At 38.7% G+C, this 21,738-nt stretch overlaps 1 pseudogene; it reads right to left on the bottom strand.

Annotated features, from left to right (window-relative positions):
• Positions 1–6,196: 6,196 nt before the first annotated feature.
• On the bottom strand, positions 6,197–21,181 carry LOC131495567 (small ribosomal subunit protein eS4, X isoform-like; annotated as a pseudogene).
• Between the last annotated feature and the right edge of the window lie 557 nt (positions 21,182–21,738).

The following is a 21,738-nucleotide window of genomic DNA, read 5'->3' as shown; positions in this document are numbered from 1 at the left end:
GTCTCTCTCTCAAAAATAAACATTAAAAAAAATTTTTTAAATTTTAAAATGGAACTACCATATGATCCAGTAATTCCGCTTCTGCATATTTATTCCATGAAAATGAAAGCACTAATTCAAAAAGACATATGCACCCCTGTGTTCATTGCAGAATTATTTTCAATAGCTAAGATATGGAAGCAACCTCAGTATCTATTGACGAATGAACGAATAAAGAAGTTGTGTTATATATACAATGGGATATTATTAAAACCATAAGAAAGAAGGAAATCTTGCCATTTGCCATTTCATGGATGGACCTTGAGGGCATTATGCTAAGTAGATAAGTCCTAGACACAAAGACAAATACCCTATGATTTTACTTACATGTGAATGCTAAACAACAAAACCAACCAACCAACAAAACAGGACTTAAAGATACAGAGATCCATATTGGTGTTTGCCAGAGGGGAGGATGGCTGAGGGGTACAAAATGGGTGATGGGGATCAAGAGGCATAAATTTCCAGCTGTAAAATAAGTAAGGCCTGGGGAAGTAATGTATAGCATGGTGACTCTAGTCAGTAATACTGTGTTATATATTTGAAAGATGCTAAGAAAATCAACCTTAAAAGTTCCCGTCACAAAATAAAATAATTGTAACTTTGTATGGCGACAGATGGTGACTAGACTTAATTGCAACCATTTGGCACTGTCTACAAGTGGTGAGGTGTACACGGGAAACTATTAGAATGTGTAGGTCAATTGAATGTGAAAAAAACAGACATTATTGAAGTTATCACCATCAAGGCACAGTTCACTCATAGATGGTGTCACTCTCTCAAAAAGTCAACAGTTAGCCTCAGAATCTTCTTTTTGAACATCGCGCTCCAAGAAGCCACTACCAAATCAGCGCTCTGTATCTTTACCTATCAAAGCACTGTCTAAAGAGCAGAAGTATTGCCCTAGTGCTTGTTAGAACTATGGAATTTTTGGCCCTGTCCCAGGTCTACTGGTTCAGAATTTTTATTAAACAAGATCCCTAGGTTTTCCAAAAGTGCTTTGAGGTTTGAGAAGCATTCCATACACAAAATACATGTTCCATTCTTAAACACTTCCACTGTGGGGCCCTCTGAGAAATGTGTCAACAGGGATGAGTGAATGTCATCTTCTGATTAGGGGCTATTTATGGGACACAAGTTGGAGATAATCCACAAGACTTCCGTGGCCTCTCCATTTAATTTTGACATAAAAGAAAATAGCAAAAGGGGCCCTCGCTCCTAGTCCCTCCTGGAAGACTGCAACCTTCCTAGACTTTGTTGCCTGTATGGGGTAACTGACAGCTCTCACTCTCTTTGCTGCAGAAGAAAGTATTTGAACTTGACACAGTTGTGGCTGCTTCTGTTATGTACAGAAACACTAATGGTTAAATCACAAACATCTTTTAAAAAATGTAATTCTGTTGCAAGATGAGTTATGGTCTAAACTTAGCTCCAAATGGAGTTAAAATGGGGGTGTTTCTTTTCAAACCGTCAGTTTGTTTATGCAGTGGCTTCAGCTCTGAGTAGTATCACCTTCAAAGAGAAAAGCAGTTCTAGCTTAGAACTGCCAGTTCCCATGAAGCAAGCCTAGGGGCCAGGATGCTCCAGGTCCCGATTTGTTTGTGGGGTGTAAACTTATATGTGTACAGTAACACGTACATAATACATACCCGACATCTTCTATTAACTTAAAAAGTCAAATGCGTTACCACCCTTTGCAGGAGCCATTCCGTCTTCAAACCAAATTTCCAGTTCTTTCTAAATTTACTTCTTGGGCTTCATGGTGCCTTTTTAATTATTCTGGAAGGTTTCTGATTAGAGTATGAGGATTTTTCAGATCCTAGGAGATGTTTCCAGGTTCTCTTCACCATCAGTCTGGGATGATTTCACTTAGCACAGTAGATCTCAGTCTAGATGCACCTGGGTGGCTCAGTTGGTTAAGCATCCAGCTCTTGATTTCAGCTCAGGTCATGATCTCACAGTTTGTGAGTTCGAGCCCTGTGTTGGGCTCTATGCTGACAGTGTGGAGTGGAGCCTGCTTGGGATTCTCTCTTCCTGTCTCTGCTCCTCCCCTCAGCTCCCTCTCTCTCTAAATTAATTAATTAATTAAAAAACAATGGATCTCTATCTAAATAATTAAGCAGCAAACAAAAATTGTTGAGGCTAATTTCATTTGAAGTAGCATAAGTACAAGTGTTAGGGGAAGAAATATTTATTTTCTGCTCCAAAAGAAATAACCCCCTTTACATTTGAAATCATCCTTTTTGGCACGCCCCCCCCCCCCACCATATATCTGTTACATTGCATCTTCATAAATCATAGTACAGGTTTTTCCAGGATTAGCTGATAGTCATGGTAGCAACATCAACACAAAGAGTTTTAAAAGAAGCTTCTTTGGGGGGTTCTTGGAATTTGAGGAGAATTTATTACAAGAAATGTTTACATCAGAGAATTCAGTAACTGGAGGGCATCAGGGGAGGAATAAGTCATGGGAATTTGGACAGAGAGGTAGAGTAGATCTGACCAATGGGTATTTTCCTTGCCAAGCTTCCCAACATGGGACCTTGCTCCCAGTATACATACTATGCAAACATGTATATGTATATGTATATATAGTATGTATACATATACATATACATGTTTGCATATATATGTGTGTATATATATATTCCTTTCAAAAGATTAAAAATAATAGCATACTGTATACACTATTCTTGTAAGCACCTAGTTTGCTTTTTGACTTCACAATAAACCTTAAAAGACAGTCACCATTAGAATTAAAAGAAGCTTCTGAATAAACATTGTAATGTGGGGAACAAGTGTTGATATCACCCTCCATGACAACCTGATTGGATCTGGTGTCCTTTGATTCCAGAGAGAACACTAGAAGCCCAGTGTGAGGCCAAGGAATCTTTAGGATCCTTCCCCACATATACACCTTGGGATCATTAACTGTTTCTGATAGAGCAGAATGGGTACAGGTGTTCCCCAAATTCTTTCTTTTCATACCTATAGCCGGGGCAAAGTAACAAAGTCAAAATAGCCCCTTAGCTGGGCATAATGTAAATTTAAGGACATTTGAGTAGTAATATCAATTACCAAATACCTTCCCCGAATAATTCCTCCCCTCCCCTCCACCCCCTCATCAGAATGTTGCGATGTGGAGAAGAAGCATGTGTTAACTGACACAAAAGCTTTTTTTCTTTCTCAGCTTGGTTTGATTTGGAGAATGAGAGCCTTGTAACCCCTGTTTCATTAAAAACTGTTACATTTGAAAAGCCAATTGATTAAGGTTTAGCTTGTTCAACTAACTACCATGAGAGGAAAATATGGTTAGCTGCTTAATTTTGTTGTGCTGACAAAGAGTTTGTAGATTCTTTTCTCAAAGCCTTTTTGGATTACAAAACAATGACACTTAATAATGTGTTCTCTCTTTGACATTGAAAAGTTAAGAACAAAAGCCCATTGTGCTGGTAATTTATCTCAGGTATTTTTGCCCAAGAACAAAATTTCTGAAAAAGTTACAAAGCCAATCTTCATTTTGGGGTTTGGATTATTTATTTGGAGTCTTGATATTTTTAGCCATGTATATGGGTGTTGGAGAAGGGTCAGTGGCAATAATTTTTAAATGTAGCTCCACTTAGAGTAAACTGCTAGTCTGTAAGCTTCACAATAGTGGAAATCTCATCTTTGGTGTTCATTCCCTAACCTTCAGTATCTGTCATAATACTGTATTCTCAACAAAGATCTAGTGAGTGAATCAATGAACAATGACTTGATTAATAAAAGCCTGGGTCCACGCTGATGATTTCCAATAGGAATCAACAAACATTTTCTGTAAGGGGCCAAATAAAACATATTTTTAGCTTTTGAGACCATATGATCTCTGTCACAACTACTTAACTCTGCCATTGTAGCAAAAACATCCATGGACAATATATAAATGAATACACATGGAGAGTTCTAATAAAACTTTATTTATAAAGGAGCCATTGGCCCATGGAACATCATTTCCCAGCCCATGGTTTCTAGCCTACAATGTCCTCGGGCTTTGGGATCAGTTCTCCATTCCTTTACTTTGTTTTCTTTCCCTTGACCTTCATACATTACACGTATTCACTCATAAATATCTTAGTATTTATTGAGTAAAGCACAGTTCTAGGGTTGTGGACAATATCTAAATACATAAAATATGTTTTCTAACCTCAAGGAACTCTTCTCCAGACATTTCACTAAAACCACACACTCCTGCCAAATTAACCATTATCGTGACCTCAACCTCATAGCCTACTTACGACATTCATCTTTTAAGATGCTACCAGAGAATCAAGGTGTCACAAAATTTATTTGGGGAAATATAACCCCATCACTCTTTTAGTGTATGCACTTTAGTTGAGAGTGACTCCATGCTCGTGGAACCCAGGGAGATTCTGCAATTTATACCAAAGTAATCTATATACACTCATTTCAGGCTATGTGTGTTTCAGAACAATCAAGGAAGTGGCTTCTCTCGGGTTGGACTGGGAATAATGAGGAGGTGATTCTGAAGCTCCCAGGGGTCACCACACAGTCTCTGGATATAGCCAACTCCAAGGGGCTCGGAATTTAGCTGTGCTTTAAATTAACTCTGTTTCTGTGGCGCCTGGGTGGCTCAGTTGACTAAGGGTCTGTCTACTCTTGATCTCAGCTTAGGTCATGATCTCAGTGTTTATGAGTTCAAGCCCTGCATGGAGATCTGCACTCTGACAGTGCAGAGCCTGCTTGGGATTCTCTCTCTCCGTCTGCCCCTCGCCCTCTCATGTGAGCATGCGTGCACACGTTCTTTCCCCCTGTCTCTCAAAATAAATAAATGAACTTTAAAAATAAACTAACTCTGTTTCAGTTCAGTTTAATGAGTCAATAAATACTCCCCTGCTTTTTTTTTTTTTTTTTTTTTTTGGCTTAAAATAGCTTATGTTGAGAGCAAAGTTTCTAAGACAGAAGACCAGGTTGGAATTTATTCTTATTATGGTATAACTGGAAAAAAATTTGAACATAGGTTTGACTTTTAAGAATAAGAATAGGGGCGCCTGGATGGCTCAGATGGTTAAGCATCCGACTTCAGCTCAGGTCATGGATCTGACGGTTCCTGGGGTTTGAGCTCCACGTGGGGCTCTGTGCTGACAGCTCAGAGCCTGGAGCCTGCTTCGGATTCTGTGTCTCCCTCTCTCTCTGCCCCTCGCCCACTCGCACTCTGTCTCTCTCAAAAATAAAATAAAAACATTAAAAAAAAGAATAAGAATAAATGGAAGAAAGCGTGTGGTTGAAGACCTCAGAAAGAACAAAATGCTTGTACTCAGAGATGCAGGATGAAAACCAGAAATGTGTAGTGACACGGATGCTGAGGAACCAAATTAAAGTCGTCCTCAAAGGGGGCAAATGTTGCAAAGGGGTAAAATGTATCACGGAATTCATTCACTTATTCATTTGCTCATTAGTATCTATTGGGCACTATTGTGTGCCACCCTAATAAGTGCAGGAGATACACCAAGAAATAAAAGAAAGAGATCTTGCCTTTGTGAGGCTTACCTTTAGATCAGAAAAATCCTTAGATCTGATCTTATGGAACAACTCTACAGAGGGCTATTTCGTTAAGCACAACACACATTTCCAAGAACATTGGGAGCAAATGACTGTTGCCAAGGAAGTGGAGACAGCACGTCGCTTGTTGCCAGAGCTCACTACACTGCTCACTGATTACCCTGTCACCATTTTTTATGTTGGTTATCTTTATTCGTATTCGTTTCCTTTTAAATGACACCATGGAAGTGCAACTATTTATTATTTTGGCTGTTTCTCCTTAAAAGCATTTAATTCCAATGATCTATCAGCATGTTGACTTTATTTAGTAGCATTGTGTGGGAAGGTCTCATGTCTCTCCCTTTGCCCTTTATCCAGGGCCCACAGCAGCTAGCACGAAGGCCAGATGGTTCTTCCACCCTGCTTCATGTGAATTGCACTACTGACATAAATAACGCTCTCAAGTTGTGGCTTTTAAAATAGGCTCAAGTGTGATGAACACACAGGAGATGACTCTCATAATTCTAAATCTCTTCTCAGATTTCCACAAGGCTGGGAAGATTCTTGTTTTGCTTGAGGGTTGAGGTAAGCGGGAGGAAAGAACATACATACATTTCTATTATTCATCCCAGGAGGTAAAAAGATCAGGAGAACTATCATTGACAATTCCAGACAGGTCAATCTTAAGTTGTAACATAAACATTTTGGCAGGCAGCGTTTGGTTGTCTACTTGTCCAAGGGGCCTCTGGTTGCTGTTACTGACTGCCTGAATTTTATAGGTGGACCCTAAGCAGTGAGCAAGAGCCAGGTGAATAGATTTTATCGTTTGCAACATATTAACACTCCAGTTCAAAAGCACATTTGAGACAGGGTAAGGAGACCCCAGAAAAGCCTCTGCTGTATTTTATGGGTGGTGACTATGTTATTCAAATAGATTAGCTGATACCCAGTTACTGTATGAAAGATATATGAATGATTGGGGTGCCTGGGTGGCTCAGTTGGTTAAGCATCCAACTTCGGCTCAGGTCATGATCTCACAGTTCGTGGGTTTGAGCCCTGTGTTGGGCTCTGTGTTGACAGCGTGGAGCCTGCTTCAGATTCTGTGTCTCCCTCTCTGCCCCTTCCTCACTCACACTTTCTCTCAAAAATAAATAAACATAAAAATGTTTAAAATATACATGAATTATCAATTTCTAAGGAAGTAAAGTACAATATTGACACATTAAAACTCAGTTAAACCTGATTTACTCATTGATCATCCAGAAGTGATTCAAAGATCTGAAGTTACTGAATTAAGAATTCCTAATAAAGTATCTCTATTTTGAACCTGATTTAGCTCATACTCTGGATGAGTAGAAGTGGGTTATTCTTTATATGATGTATTGCCAGATAATGCAACATTTGCTAGATATCTTGAAATTTATATATCCAGCTACATAATGAAGACAATATTCCACAATACCAATGAACTTTTTGGAAGTATTCAACCTTTTATGACTCACATAAGCCAATTTCAAAGAAGGAAATGCAGAAAAATTTAGTTAACTAGAAAATTCAAACTCATCCAGTTCACAGTGAATAATTACTATGCTCTCTGGCTAGAAACAAAACACCATATTACCAGTAAATATGAATTAACAGAGACTTTATATCCTAATTAAGACAGGACCTAATTGAGTGACATTTGCTTTTACTCAACAAAGCCCCAGGAAGTCCTAGGCAAAGATGAAGTTTGAACTAAAAGAAAAGACCTGTTTTCACTCAAATCTTGAGTTATTGGGAATGCAAGGGAACCCTCTCTTCGTAGTATCAAAAGGGAAAGACAGATTCATCACATTTTGGGATCTATAACAGCTGTGCTATTTTCTGAGCTGCAGAGGTTAAGAGTGGTGGTGCCGAATACCCACCGCGTCAGACCCGAGCAGCAATGGCGTTGAGAAGGTGGCACTGAGGCACCGTCACAACACAGTCTCTGACACCAGAGACGGTGGACCCCGTTGAACACAAAAGACCATGTGTCCATGTGGGATGCACATTTGACTCAGCAGGTAGCAGAGTTTAGATTAAGAGGCAGGGTTAGTGACATCTGCCACATGAGGCCCCTGGAAATAATAGGCTTGGGGCACTTTTCATAGCAGCCTTTTAATCTCAAAACAGAGGACAAGGGTGAGCCAAAGAAATTTTATTTTGTTGCTAATGCAATTTAATTTTATATATCTCAGGGCCTCCTCAGCTTCATCCAAATTAGACTCCTAACATGCATCTATAAAGCCAAAAGATCAGAGAGAAGAGTAATGTCATTTAAGTGCTCCATTTTCTAAGAAAATACAAGGCAGTCTCTCCTTAATGATTTGTAATTAAAATCATTCAGGTAATTATATTTAATGAATAATATCTCCCTTCACCTCCAGGCATTCTTGTGGAAGATAAATATACTTGTGTTTGTGTGTCTGCACACCCATCTCTATCCACCTTTCCCTTTGTCTCCGGCCCCTCCACCCCTTCAAGGAATAAGAGATTCCATTATTGGAAGCAGATGAGTCAAAGCCCCCCCCCCCCCCGGCCCGGGGGGTGGGGGGGGCGGGGGAGACAGAGGTGCAGGTAGGAGGCCCCTGTCTGGTAAATTAGACAGCTGCCAGTTCTGTGTTTATGAGATTGCTTTCCCTCACGTGACTTTCAGACAAGCCTCTTCACCTGTTAACCCCTATACTCTGTGCCTTGAAGATCACTGTCAAAACTCGCCAGGCAGCACTTGATATGTGGAACCAGATTCGCCCCAGCTCCTCTGTAGGAGTCCTCAGCCCCTGCCTTTTCCAGATTGCCCCCCTTCCTTCATCACTGCTTTAGGACATCATGATCAGCAGCCTACCAGACCCTCATTTTCCCAAGAAACCACATAGAAGGAGAACAGAAAAGAAATGTAAAGCATATTCTGGCCCCCTGAGTCCCACCAAATGATTTCATGAGGCCCCTTATAGATTTGTTTAGGCCCACGTTGATCTTTCTGGGACCTGAAGCTCTAAGCTAATGCCTCTGGCCAGTGGGTACTACAAAACCCTTTTTAACTACGCGCACACTCCTGTTCCCACTGCAGAAAAAGCCTTTCTAAAGGGACCTGAACTATTACTTTCCAAACCATTGAGACCCAGATGTTTTCATGGGCTGAGAGCTGTTCTCTGAATTCAAAAGGGAGCTGGTGCTTTTACGGAGCTGAGTAGTGGCAGATGTCCAGCACAACTCATGTGGTGAGTTCACTGTATTGTGATTTATAAAATGTCCCCAATAAAACTAAAAAAAAAAAAAAAAAAAAAAAAAGAAAGAAAAATCTGTTCCTTATTTACCCTACAGTGGAAAAAAAAAAGCACCATAATGCATTTCTAAGAATGCTTAATTTTATGTGTGCGATCATGATCATTTAAACACTTGCTAGCATTTTTCCAGAAGCCTCTTCTCTCTTAGAAGAGCCAAAACATTTCCCCACCCTGATTGTCACAAGCAAAAAGTAATAAATAATTTCTTCTATTAGAAGCCTGAAGGACACTTAACTACGTGGCATATATTTTAAGAGAAATTTGAAAGATGATTTTTTTATTCAGACCTTCCAAGAAAAGATGAAAGTGAATCACATTTAAATTAATATTGGAAACCAGCAGAGTTGGGGAGGAAGGACAAAGGAAATTGCAGTTTGCCTCTCCCCCAGTTTTTATATATAAATTACTATATATGTTTTTAAAAGAACATGTATCCATTTATAAAACACGGTACACATGATTTAGCAACTTTAAAAAAATTAATGTTTATTTTTGAGAGAGATAGACAGAGTGTGAGTGGGAGGGAACAGAGAGGGAGGCACAGAATCTGAAACAGGCTGCAGGCTCTGAGCTGTCAGCACAGAGCCCTACACGGGGCTCAAACTCCTGAACCAGGAGATCAACTGACTGAAGTCCGTTGCTCAACTGACCGAGCCACCCAGCTGCCCCTATTTTTATATCACTAGGAGAAACTAGCTTTCCCTGGGCCATCCAAAAATTATAACATGAACCTGATAGAGACAGAGACTTTGAGTCAGGGCAAAGGCAGAACAGGGAAGGACAGGAAGGAAGAAAACAGGTACCCCATCGGCTTTTCTCTGAAAACAACCCAGGTCCCCAGAGAATCTGTAGCTATAAAAGAGAATGACCAACATCTCAGCAATGTAAAGTTAACTTATCATGAAGCTGAAGTAAACTGAAGGCTTGGAAACTCAGGAAAAAAGATTGTAACAGCAAGGCACTCTTGTAGACTTTACTTAACCAATATCAGACCTTGGTATTTTAAGTTCAAGTGTGATACCTTTACCTCAGTTTTGTTAGATACTCAGAGAGTTCAACCCTTTTTTGGGATGCAGAACAATTTGGAAACAAAAGCAAATCTAATTAATGCTGATATGTGGGATAGGTAAGAGGAGGCCACTTATGGCTATTGTGAAAATTTCTGTAAGATACATCTAGGACCAGGGCGCCTGGGAGGCTCAGTTGGTTGTGTCTGACTCCTGGTTTTGGTTCAGGTCGTGATCTCTCGGTTCATGAGTTCAAGCGCCCTGTTGGGCTCTGTACTGACATCATGGAACCTGTTTAGGATTCTCTGTCTCCCTCTCTCTGCCCCTCCCCTGCTTATGTGCTCGCTCTCTCTCTCTCTCTCTCTCTCTCTCTGTCTCAAAGATAAATAAACATTAAGAACAAAAACAAAAACAAGATACATCTAGGACAGTGCTTCTCAGTAGGGGAATTCTTGCCACACGAAGGATATTTGGTCACGTCTGGAGATATTTTTGATTGTCACCATTTGGGGCTACCACTGGCATCTAGTAGGTACAGGCTAGGGACGTGCTACACTTCATACAATACACAGGACAGCCCCTCGCAACAAAGAACTGTCTATCCAACAATATCAATAATGCCACTGTTGAGAAACCTTGGTGTAGGAGGACAAAAACATTCATTAGCATAATAGTGTCAAGGTGCAAGGTCAAAGTCACCTTAAACAATCTTTTTCTCAAATGAGCCAGAATACTGACTATCAAGACAAATAAGTGATCTCACCTTGGCAAATGTGCATGTTACTTCTCAGGTAATTGGAAGAAATCAGCTCTAGCTGTTTAGGATGGAGAGACTAAACTGTGAACAGAGTGCCCACCATCGTCAACTGCCCATGGACAAGAACCCACCCCTTGTCATTAATTCTGCCATTTGGGGCAGAATTGAAAAAAAGAACAAGAGGAGAAAAATCCTTAGGAACCCCTGAAGGGTGGGGGTGATGTAAGGCTAAAAGCTTTCATAGATCTTTGGGAAAATGAGGGGAGGATGATATAGAGAGAGACATCTGGACATAGTGACACATCCCTTGGGACATTCTCTATGGAGTCACCCTTTTTGAAGGCCTAGGTTTCTAAGGCTTCCTTCTTTGTAGGGAAGTAAAGAGCAATTTATGTGAGACTGCAACTTCCGTGAGTCCTATTTTGTGTGGGTTTTGAGATGTAACTACTTGTTCAGTAAAAGCACTTCTTCACATCCAAGACTGGGAAAATCAGCAAGGCAAGGAAATCCTTGGGGATGGATTGTGACCATCTGCCTATGTCACTGCAAGGGCCCCCATCCCTTAAGCGATGGCTGAAGGTTCTCGGCAGAGATGGTAGGACCTACAGACCAACAATGACAGATAATAATCCTTCTGGGGAGGTGGTATGACCCACTTCCCTCAGTCCTGATTGCTTTCCCTCAAAAGACTTTAGCAAGAGAAAAACAAGGGAATGTGCCACCTCACCACCCCTGCCTGAGCAGCAAGAGACTAATTCATATAAACGATCATTCAAGAAATTCTGAACATGGTCACAAAAATCACAAACTCCCAACACAGGCTGCAGATGAATTTTTATGGCAATGTAACACTTTGTATTAACGTGGTTCTGACCTTTGTCTCATTATTGATTGCCTAGTTCCTTTTCCTTGAAAAACTGTTTCAATCAACTTGGTCTTTCATATAAAAAAAAGCCCCAACCCTTAATATAACACGTATTTCTTTGTTTTCCCAGTAGTCCATTTGGAATCATAGTATTAAAGCCAGAAGGTACTTTGAAGACTGTATGGTGACAGGAAAATGAGGTATTGAAGGACCTGAAAGCCAAGTGTGTTACTCAAGGAAAGGCTGAGTCCTACTGTCTTTTTAGATCCTGACTTTTCATGGGTGTGTTCATCTTCCCACCTAGAATATATCTCTCATGACAGGAGTGATATCATCAACTTAGGCTTCAGATCAGGGAAACCATTATCGTACTCATAATTTTTTCCTTATCAAAACATTTAATTATACTTGATGGGGTAAACACAAACTCTATTTCATCATTTGTGGATTTTTTAAGTTGATTTATTTATTTTTGCAGAGCCTGATGTGGGGCTTGAACTCAGGAAACTGCGAGATCATAACCTGAGCCAAAACCAAGCGTTGGATGCTTAACCGACTGAGCCACTCAGGTGCCCCAAATCATTTGTGGATTTTAATTGTCTTACACTGAGCCATCAAAAATGAATTAACTGACTTCAGCATATTAAATTTAGCAAGCACATTAGAAAAGGTTTCTTACTATTCTCTAAGCGTTTCCACCTAAGATATTTTTCTCTTGAACAGGTTTACACAATTAGAATTCAAACCACATGTAATTACATTTAGTAGAATTCAGAGCTAGTTTAAAAACATCATAAAGAGTTTCAAAGCAGACATACACTAGCCTACATTAAATATCAACAGCTATCCAACAATCTGGGGGGAAAATGCTACTAAGAAATCTGCAAATTGGAAGGAAAAAACTGCCAACAGAGGTCATTGTTTTGGAAACTGATAGAACCAGAAGAAAGTTGGACAATTCACTTAGCCCATCCTCATGACTTTAGGCAAGAGTGCCCTAAATAGTCTGTACAAAATGTTCAACTTTTTCCTAGGCAAACTATTTCAAGGAACAGCATTTGGCTTCAGTTCCAGAGAAGTAACCGTTTTTAATACTATGGCTCACATACTTGACACAGTTAACATTCTGAACAGTTTTATAAAGGGTACTTGTATCCTTTATAAAACATATCCTTTATAAAACATACGTATAGAACAAAAACTGCAAGACAAGATTACCGATAAAATATTGGAATGCAGCCATCAGTCAACTTTGAAATCATATACACCACTCAGTTTAGGTCTTGTGTGCACACAGTGTGCACAGAACAATGGCTCAAAATTGCAAATAAACCGATGGTACATAAATTATTTAGGACCATTAAAAACCTTCAGGATATTTAGGTCAAATTGCTCAAAAGTCTTCAAAGCAAACTTCTCAGAAATGAAATTTCTCAGCACCTCATCTATTCTGGTTATTATTTAATTTACTGTCCAGATAACTTAATGTCTTTATTTCCAACAGACTTGTTTTCAAATATGTTGACATTTTAGTCAGCGTTGAATGCTTTTAGTAACCTTGATATATCTTTAAATCATAAACAATTATATAATTTGCAAATAGATGCACTGTTTTTGAATAAGAATCATTATACGGATGTGTATTTTGGTCAACAGGGAATTAAGTAGGTTACTTTTAGAAACTATTTTATTGATTTAAAAAAAAGAAGTCTAAATGTAATTATTGGGCCCATCGTATTTTCCTTGTATTTTTCTTAAATTCATTTGCTTTTAATTCATTTAAAAAAATGAATTTCATATGTTCTCTAAAACATACTTCATTGATTTTAAAGTTCTAGAGAAAGCCCTTTTTGTATCTGCTTTGTGATACTGAAGTACATTTGTAATGGGTTGATTCTTGCACCTGATCCTTAGTGATAAATATAATCACATGAAGGTCAGAGGAGACAATGTGAGAATAGTACTGTAGGCATTTTGCACTGATGCTAACATCAAATCTACCCTAATGCTCTATAGAGGTAATGGGAATACTTGTAAGTCTCAATGCAGTGTAAGTTCTAAATTTTAAAACCAGAATTTGAGTTATGCTAACCAAAAGAACTAACTAAGGACCCACCTGACTTTAAGAAAAAGATCACATTTGCTTGGTTTTCTGGTTCAACTTTTTATCTCATTTATATTTGACTATTAACAAATCCATATTTTATCTGTCAGCTTATTCATCAGATATTGCCACATCAAGCAAGAATGATCAAATAGTGCAATAGGGGCGCCTAGGTGGCTTATTCAGTTAAACATCACTTTGGCTCAGGTCATGATCTCACGAGTTTGAGCCCCGCATCGGGCTCTCTGCTATTGGTGCAGAGTCAGCTTCATATCCTCTGTCTGCTCTCTCCGCCCCTCCCCCTCTCATGCACTCTCACTCTCTCTCCCAAACATAAATACTTAAAAAAATTGTTAATACAGTGAAAATATTTGTTACATTGAAGATTTGTCATAAATACAATTACTGCTTTAACATGCACTTGCTTCAATTCCATGTTGATTTAACTTAATGGCAGTGACAGATGATAAAATTGTGTCTGTCTACCACTTACAACTAAGTTTTTATTGCTTCTTTCCAAAGCATTTAATAGAGCCAAACATACTAATACATGGCGCTTGGCTCAACTGTTACATGTGATCTCATAGTATATTGATATTAAGCCCAGGGATAGATTTCAGTATCAAACAACAACGAATAAAGATAATTATTCTACCTTGTAGTAATCTTAGGTATAATCCCAATTATTTTTTGTTTTCCTATTTTTTGAGAAGCTAACACTATCAGGCAGCATATAAATCTGTCTTCTAGATTCCTAAGCTCAGCTTTTCAGGGAGCTCTCTCGGTGTCTCTCTCCAAATCCCCAGTGTTTATCCTTCATTATCCTCTCATGAACCCCTAGTCGCCTTAGACTCGGGACAGCTAACAAGAGAAAGCTAAGAACATCACACCCAGCATCAATTAAAGGTAAAAACTATTATCTCAAGTGGAATTTTCCAGGAGCTGCAAGAAAGATCCATTGTCTTTTCAATTTGAATAGGTATATCCTCAAGACTGTTAGAAATAGCAAAATAAACTAAATTTTATGAGATTAATCATATGGAGCAAATCAAAGTAAGATGTGGTTAAAACCCAATTCTCATCTTTTATAAGCTTAATTAAACATATGATTAAGGGGTAGAGTGTGTGTGTGTGTGTGTGTGTGTGTGTGTGTGTGTGTGTGTGAACGCATACAGACATGGTTTGTATAACCTCTTATTTTCATTTCCATGGCCCCTACCTACCCTGAGTGGTAGGTGTTCCTACACCTGCCACTGGACCTGACCTTGTTCCTCCCTTTCCTCCTCCACCTACCTGCCCCTCCCCTTTCCTCCCACTAAGTTTTTTCCATCTTGTTTTCAAGTCTTAAAACTTGATTAAACTTTGAAAGGATTAAAACTTAAAACTTGTAGGATTGGGTGAGATTGATTGTGTTAATCATGCATTCAGTTGAGTTAATATAGATAGTTAGTATTTATATTAAATGTGCAAGGTCCTTAAATTAATTTGGGACTGTTTGTATCAGGTAAATGAGCTAATATTCAACATTTTCATTTATTTAGATTTTCCTATGGCTGTTCTGCTCAAATGGAATTATAGTTGTGTTTTGGTCTTTACTTTCTCATATTTTCATATTCCCTTCCTTTCACCTTGCTGAGAAGGGGTTTTCCAGGTGAAAATAACCCTTTCAACCTGGAGGCAAGAAGATTACTTCTTGGTACTTCCAACTGTGAAGGTTTAGTGATACTTTGGGTTTTAAAAGGAGGAAAGCACATGAGTGTTTATTGTGGGCTTAGGATGGTCTAGAGATAGGTGATCTGCACACACCATGCCATTTGGCCCTGTAACAACTCTCTGAGGCTGGTAGTATTATTACTTTTTGCAGGTAAGTAAACTGAAGATGAGGGAGAGGACCACATTTAGGCATGTCTTTCAGGCTCGGTGTTCACTGCCAATGTTCAGTCCTCTATATTCTACACTGGGGCTCCTTTCCTTTCAATCCAGTCAGTAATCCCTTTGCTTTTTGGAATGATTTTACTTTAGAGTGGTGTTTGTTTGTTTGTTTGTTTGTTTGGTACTTCAGGCTAAGTTGATAAAAACAAAATTTAACCTATGCAGTATTTATTGAAAATGTGTATATTGTATCATATCCATGCCCAGCGCTGTATTCGATGTTGAGAAACCAAAGTAAATAACCCCATTTCTACCTGCAGTTCAGCTGCATTCCGTTAAAGGAAGTAGGGAGTGTATCACATCACTGTGGTGAGGCACCTGCGCAGAAGCTCGCAGGGGTGGGAAGGGCCATCTTGGCCAGGTGTCGGAGCATCAGAGCTTCAAGGACACCGCCCCGTTAGATTACTGACTTTCTGAGAAATTCTGAGAGAGCCCTGGATACCCCTGGACCTCAGATTTCTACTCTTTTGCCCATAGTTCATTATGGGTTCTACAAACTTATCTTCATTTCCCAAGGAATGACATTAATAAGCCAACTCTGTCTCTGTTTTCCTAGCTTTTATTTCCCATGTAACTTCAGCCTGCCCACTTAACCTTTTTTTGCTTTGGTTAATTATTTGCACAATACAGGTAATGGCTACCTTAGGAACTGCTGGAGGGCTTAATTAATTAATTAATTAGTGTTTATAACATCTTTGAAAATGTAACATTAAAGCTCCCAAGTTGGTGCAAATTATTATCATTATTGACATCATCATCATCACCAATCTGTTTCAGTATGGCCAAAGGCAGACTCCAAAGGGGTGAATCATGATAGTTCTCTTCAGACCTGGCTCTGTCTTCTGAGCTTGACTGCTTGATCTGAGAGTTTGAACCTAATTATAGACAAAGCAGTTGAGGGGAAGTTCTTTCTGTCTAAGACACAGACAAGTCATCCCCTGCTCCCACTTCCTTGACTCTGTTTCTGCAGCTGGTTGCTAGCCTTTCTGCTGATCCTCACAAGGTCATATCTATGTATATACAAAACATGCGGAAATTCTCCTTAGCCAACTGACCATTGACTGGATCCCCTAGAGAACCTTGACATTTCCTCTTTGTAATTGTGTAGACCAGGAACAGTGGATTACAGATTTGAACTCAGAGTGTGAATGAGTCCATCTTTGTTTAGCACCTAGGGCTGTACCTATAAACATAAGCCTATCTGGAAAGAGAAAAATTGCATTAAGTCACATAAACATCACTTTGAATATAATTATTAAGTAGCTGGTTACTACATAGTTAACTGACATTGAAATCTGTGGTTTCAAAAGAGTGCTAATTATAACCAAAAACCAGTATTCTAAACAGTGGAAAAAATTGATTTTTACTAATGCATTTCCCTGTGCCCCCCAAAATTGTCTTTTATCTTTTTTTGTTCCTGGATAACGCATATATTCTTTATGATCACTTAAAATTCTTCCTCATTTAGGAAACTTCAAGCCTCATGCAAGCCTGTGAATTTGCTCTCCTCACCCCAATATATGATACTTTGTGTACATCACTTGTTTGGTAGTTATTTGCTGCTCTGTGACATACCCAATTATTTTCTTTTACAATGTTTTTACAATGTTTTTATCTTCTTTTTTCAGTTACATTACACAGCCCTTGTGGGTAGTAAAAAAAGGGATGTTCATCACTGTACCCTCTGAAATGCCTAGGTTAGATCATTGGAAATGGGACTCAATGGACATTTGTTTTTGATTTCTTTCTTATTTGAGAGAATGCTTCAAACTTTAGATCTCAAAGACTATTTGACACTCCTGCTGAAGTTTATGGCAAGATTGCTATGCCTTCTCCTTTTCTTCCTGAGCACATAACTGGACTACACAGTCTCTCTTGCAATTAATCTAGACCATGTGATTGAGGTTGGCCAATGTAATATGGTGGATGTGATGTCATTGCCCAAACAGGCCTATATGTATTCTTGCCCAAATCTTCCTGCTTGCTCCTGCTCTGTTTATTCATTAGCATACTGAATAGAAAACACCCTAAGGACCTAAAAAAAAGATAGAGCCAGAAGATAGAAAAGATCAGTCCCCAAGCCACCAGGTAGAAAAGAGCTTCTTAGGAAAGTTATGTGGCCAAGATGACACATGATAGTCTGTTGCATGAATGAGAAACAAGCTTTTGATAAATCAGGAAATTTAAGGATTGTTTACAATAGAAGCCTAAATTTACTCATACACACATCAGAATCATCTCATACTTAATCTATTACAAATGGAACTCTTATTTCCTTTCTCCTTTATTGTCCAAATCCAGTGCTTCTGCAAGTCTTATCCAAATATATATTATATACAATATTATACATATTTGTTTCTAAATATATCTATCAAAATATATCTCAAAGCACATCAGATTTGGCCATTTCTTTCCATTGTTCTGCAGCACCTCCAAGGTCTTACATGAAGCTCTCATTATTTCTTGGACTCCATAACAGCCTCTGAAGAGCTCATGTTGCTTCTATTCCCGCCTTTCTCTTTTCTTCAATCCACAACAAGGGAACTCATATGTTTAAAACGCAACTGCAACTACACCACTCCCTTATTTTAAATCTTTCAACAGCTTACCATTACACCAAGAGTAAAGACCAACCCCTAACCTTGACCTGCAAGACCCTGCACGTTCTGGCCCCTGCTAGCTCACCAAGTTCATCTCAGGACAGTTTCCAATTACCTACCAAGCCGAGTCATCTGGAATTCTTTAGTGTCTCTAACAGCCTAAATTTTTTTATCTCCTCCAGGATCTTCACCCCTGAAGTTTGCCCCACTTTGAAAGTTTTTCTCCTTGCCCTTCACATTACCAGGTCATGTCACTGTGGAAATATCCTTTCCTCAGAGCGATTTTCTCTAATCACTATATCTGAGAAAATTCTTGACTCTTGGTTATCCTTTATCGCACTACCTTGCTCTTTCCATTTCAGCAATTACCAGAATTTTTAGTTATATCTTCATATAGCAAATAAGAACCTCAGGTCGCAAGTTATGAAGTATAAGAATTATAGCTCTAGTTTACATAAATGGATGTTATTTCTTTTTCTATTCTATTTCTAGATCCCATTCCATTTGTATATTGATAAAGATTCCAGATACTATAACAAAGAGCCAAGTAGAATAGTGGTTAAAATATCTTTAAATGTGGCGAGACTTGAATATTAGAATTTCATTTCTTTCTCTTTTAACCATCGGAGTGTAAGCAGTCAAGGCTGATAAAGCAGTTTTGATGTTTCAGTTGTATTGTCACTGTGTGTTCCTCAATATGAGGCTTCCACACCTGCATACAAGATGTAAGATTAACTGTAATTTGGTGTGGTAGGAAAGAGCAGTTCATGGCTGAGGCAAGGGTTAGGTGGAAAACAGCTCTGGGACCCCAATTCCTCTGGCCTGTGAGTGCTCTTATATGAACAAGGTCTTTAAAGGTTTGTAAAGGAAGTGAGATTTTAAGAGGAGATAGACAAAATTGGTAAAAGGTGTGGACAAGGAATAAGAAAAGGAAAGGTTGACTCAGTGTAATGGTAGTGTTTGAAAATCCACGCTCTGTTTTTTTCTCTCTTAGTTTGGATGTCTAGTAAAAATACTAACAATGCTAGGAAAAAGTACATGATTACAACAGAAATGAAATTAGATGTGATTAAAAACACAGAAAGCAATAAGAAAATTCAGAATATATGTGGAATACGGAAAGAATCATTTGGCAAGAAGAGGGGCGCCTGGGTGGCTCAGTCAGTTAAGCATTCAACTTCAACTCAGGTCATGATCTCGTGCTTCGTGGGTTCAAGCCCCGTGTCAGGCTCTGCTGACAGCTCAGAGCTTGGAGCCTGCTTCAGAATCTGTGTCTTCCTCTCTCTTTGTTTCTCCCTCACTCATGCTCTGTCTCTATCTCTCAGAAATAAATAAAACACTAAGAAACTTAAAATAAAAAGGATGATTCGACAGGAGAATGATTCTGAGCAACAAAGAGTAACTTATACAACCTGGAAAAAGAGTAGCGCCTTTGGAATCAGCACTTCTGCAGAAGTGGAAGACAGAGATTGTGGCTGAAAGTGAAGTTTTATGTGTCTGGCTAGAAGACTAGCACCGAAGTCAGACATCTAATATTAATGGAAGAAAAAGCTTGGAGTGTGTTTGAGAATTTTGGATTCTTGGTTAAAGTGCTTTGGTATAAACTTGAAGCACATAAGGTAACGGATTTAAGGAAGGTCACATTGAATCTGCACAACTGGCAAGATACTTCATCTCTTGAGGAGTTTTTGTTTTTCTTTTCTGTGCTGTTATCTTTAATTAACCCCCCCCCCCCCCGCCAAGGGCTCTCCAATCATCACCAAAAGATCATTTTACCCATTGCTTTGGCCACCAGTCTCTTTCTTTCTTCAATAATGGTGAAGTGGACACCTTTCCCTTAGTTAAGAGAAATCGATGGTTCGTTGTGTTTTCCACTAACGAAACTTTTGGAAAGCCAGGTAAGCAGAGCTGTTATCATTGGCATCTTTTACACTAACCACATCCAGAGAGCCATGATGTCTATGTGGTGATTACATAAATTCTTCCCAGTGTCCCACAGGTTACCAGTGTCAAATTCGATGAAATTGATAATCTTACCAATCTCTAAATTAATCTGAGTGTTGTAGTTCACCTTGCTGAGGGGATAAGGGTAGAAGATAATGGGAGTATCATGGGTCATCAGATAAGGGATTCTTTTTGTGCCCACAAAGATCTTTCTTACTCTATACAACTGTACTTTGCTCCTCAGGCAAGATATAATGAACAGCAGAGACTCTTGGTGTCATAGATCAGATGATGATTCTCTATGGTCTTGTCAATGCTGATAACATCCATATTACCAGAAGGCTTAGTTTTATCAGTTTAGACTTTGCCATCATTTTTTTTTCCTAGCATAGCATTATATATAGATAGGCAGATGTATACCTATATAGGTAAATAAGTAGATAAATATCTATATCTATAACTATTTATATATATATGCACCAATGTAGATATATAGATATAGGTATATCGCAAACTCAAAGCTCTCATAGACTAAGGTAATAGGGTGATGTGGCAACTTAGATTCAGCAAAACAATTTTAATTTTCACATTAAGTTAATGTGGTAAATTTGAATTTTATTGCTTTTAAGTATTCAAGATAGAGTTTGTAAGTTTGATTTGACTTTATTATTATATAAAATGTATAAGCTTGAGAAATCTATAATTAGGTTTATGTACACTATGATTCACATGTGAGTATTCCTTTCTTCTGACCTCACTCCCCAAAGGGAAAACTATTTGCTCACTTAGCTCACTTCTATTTCCTACTCTCCCTGGCACTGCAGACAACTGGAAAAACCAACACTATTTGGTGTAGCCCAGCTGACTTGGTCCACCAATCTTAATGAACTACCACATACAAATCTTTACATTATCTCCTATCAGGGCGTACTTAAGTCTGTTATTTAAGAAAATTTTGATAGACATTCTCTCAGCTGTAGAGACTGGGGGATAGACAAGGGGCAAGCACACTGGTCAGATTGTCTAGCATCCAATGCCTTGGGACTACTACATGCCTCAGATGCTCTTTGGGACCACAAGCCATAGCTCCACTAGGCACATGATGTACTTGAGGAGTTTTATATGACCTTTGGAGAAATCATCAAAGAAGAAATAATCTACCTCATTGATTTCCAAAGTAGACAAATGTCTATTTTAGAAAAAGTTACACAGCAGACAATATGTTAGCAAGGAGGAAAGAAGTATAGTGGTTTTAAAAAGATTTAAAGTGTTGGTGTTCCAAATGGAAGAGTTTAAAGTAATCTTAGTCTCTCTGGACTTGAGGGCAAGAGGGGTCTTTCTTGTTGGATGGAAATGCATATTTAGTTTGGTATGAGTGGAGCATCAGGCATTTATTGGGAAGAGCAGAGGAAGAGGCTAAAAGTGAGGAAGCCAGGTCAGGAGGGACCAGTATTCAATATTGGGCAGCCATAACACTTTTGCTAAATCTCAGTGTGACATTTTGTGTAAATGGAGTATCTACCAAGTATCTATCACTAAATATTTATTTATAATCTCTTGAGTTTCTTTTTTAAGATTCTTCCATTATTCCCAAGTGTCATGCTTTTTTTTTTTTTTTAAGAAACTAATTCTTCTCAGAGG

Source organism: Neofelis nebulosa, chromosome 15 (genome assembly GCF_028018385.1).
Source record: "Neofelis nebulosa isolate mNeoNeb1 chromosome 15, mNeoNeb1.pri, whole genome shotgun sequence".
NCBI lineage: Eukaryota > Metazoa > Chordata > Mammalia > Carnivora > Felidae > Neofelis > Neofelis nebulosa.
The sequence above is the reverse complement of the archived record's forward strand: the minus strand, read 5'-3'. Positions and strand labels throughout refer to the sequence as shown.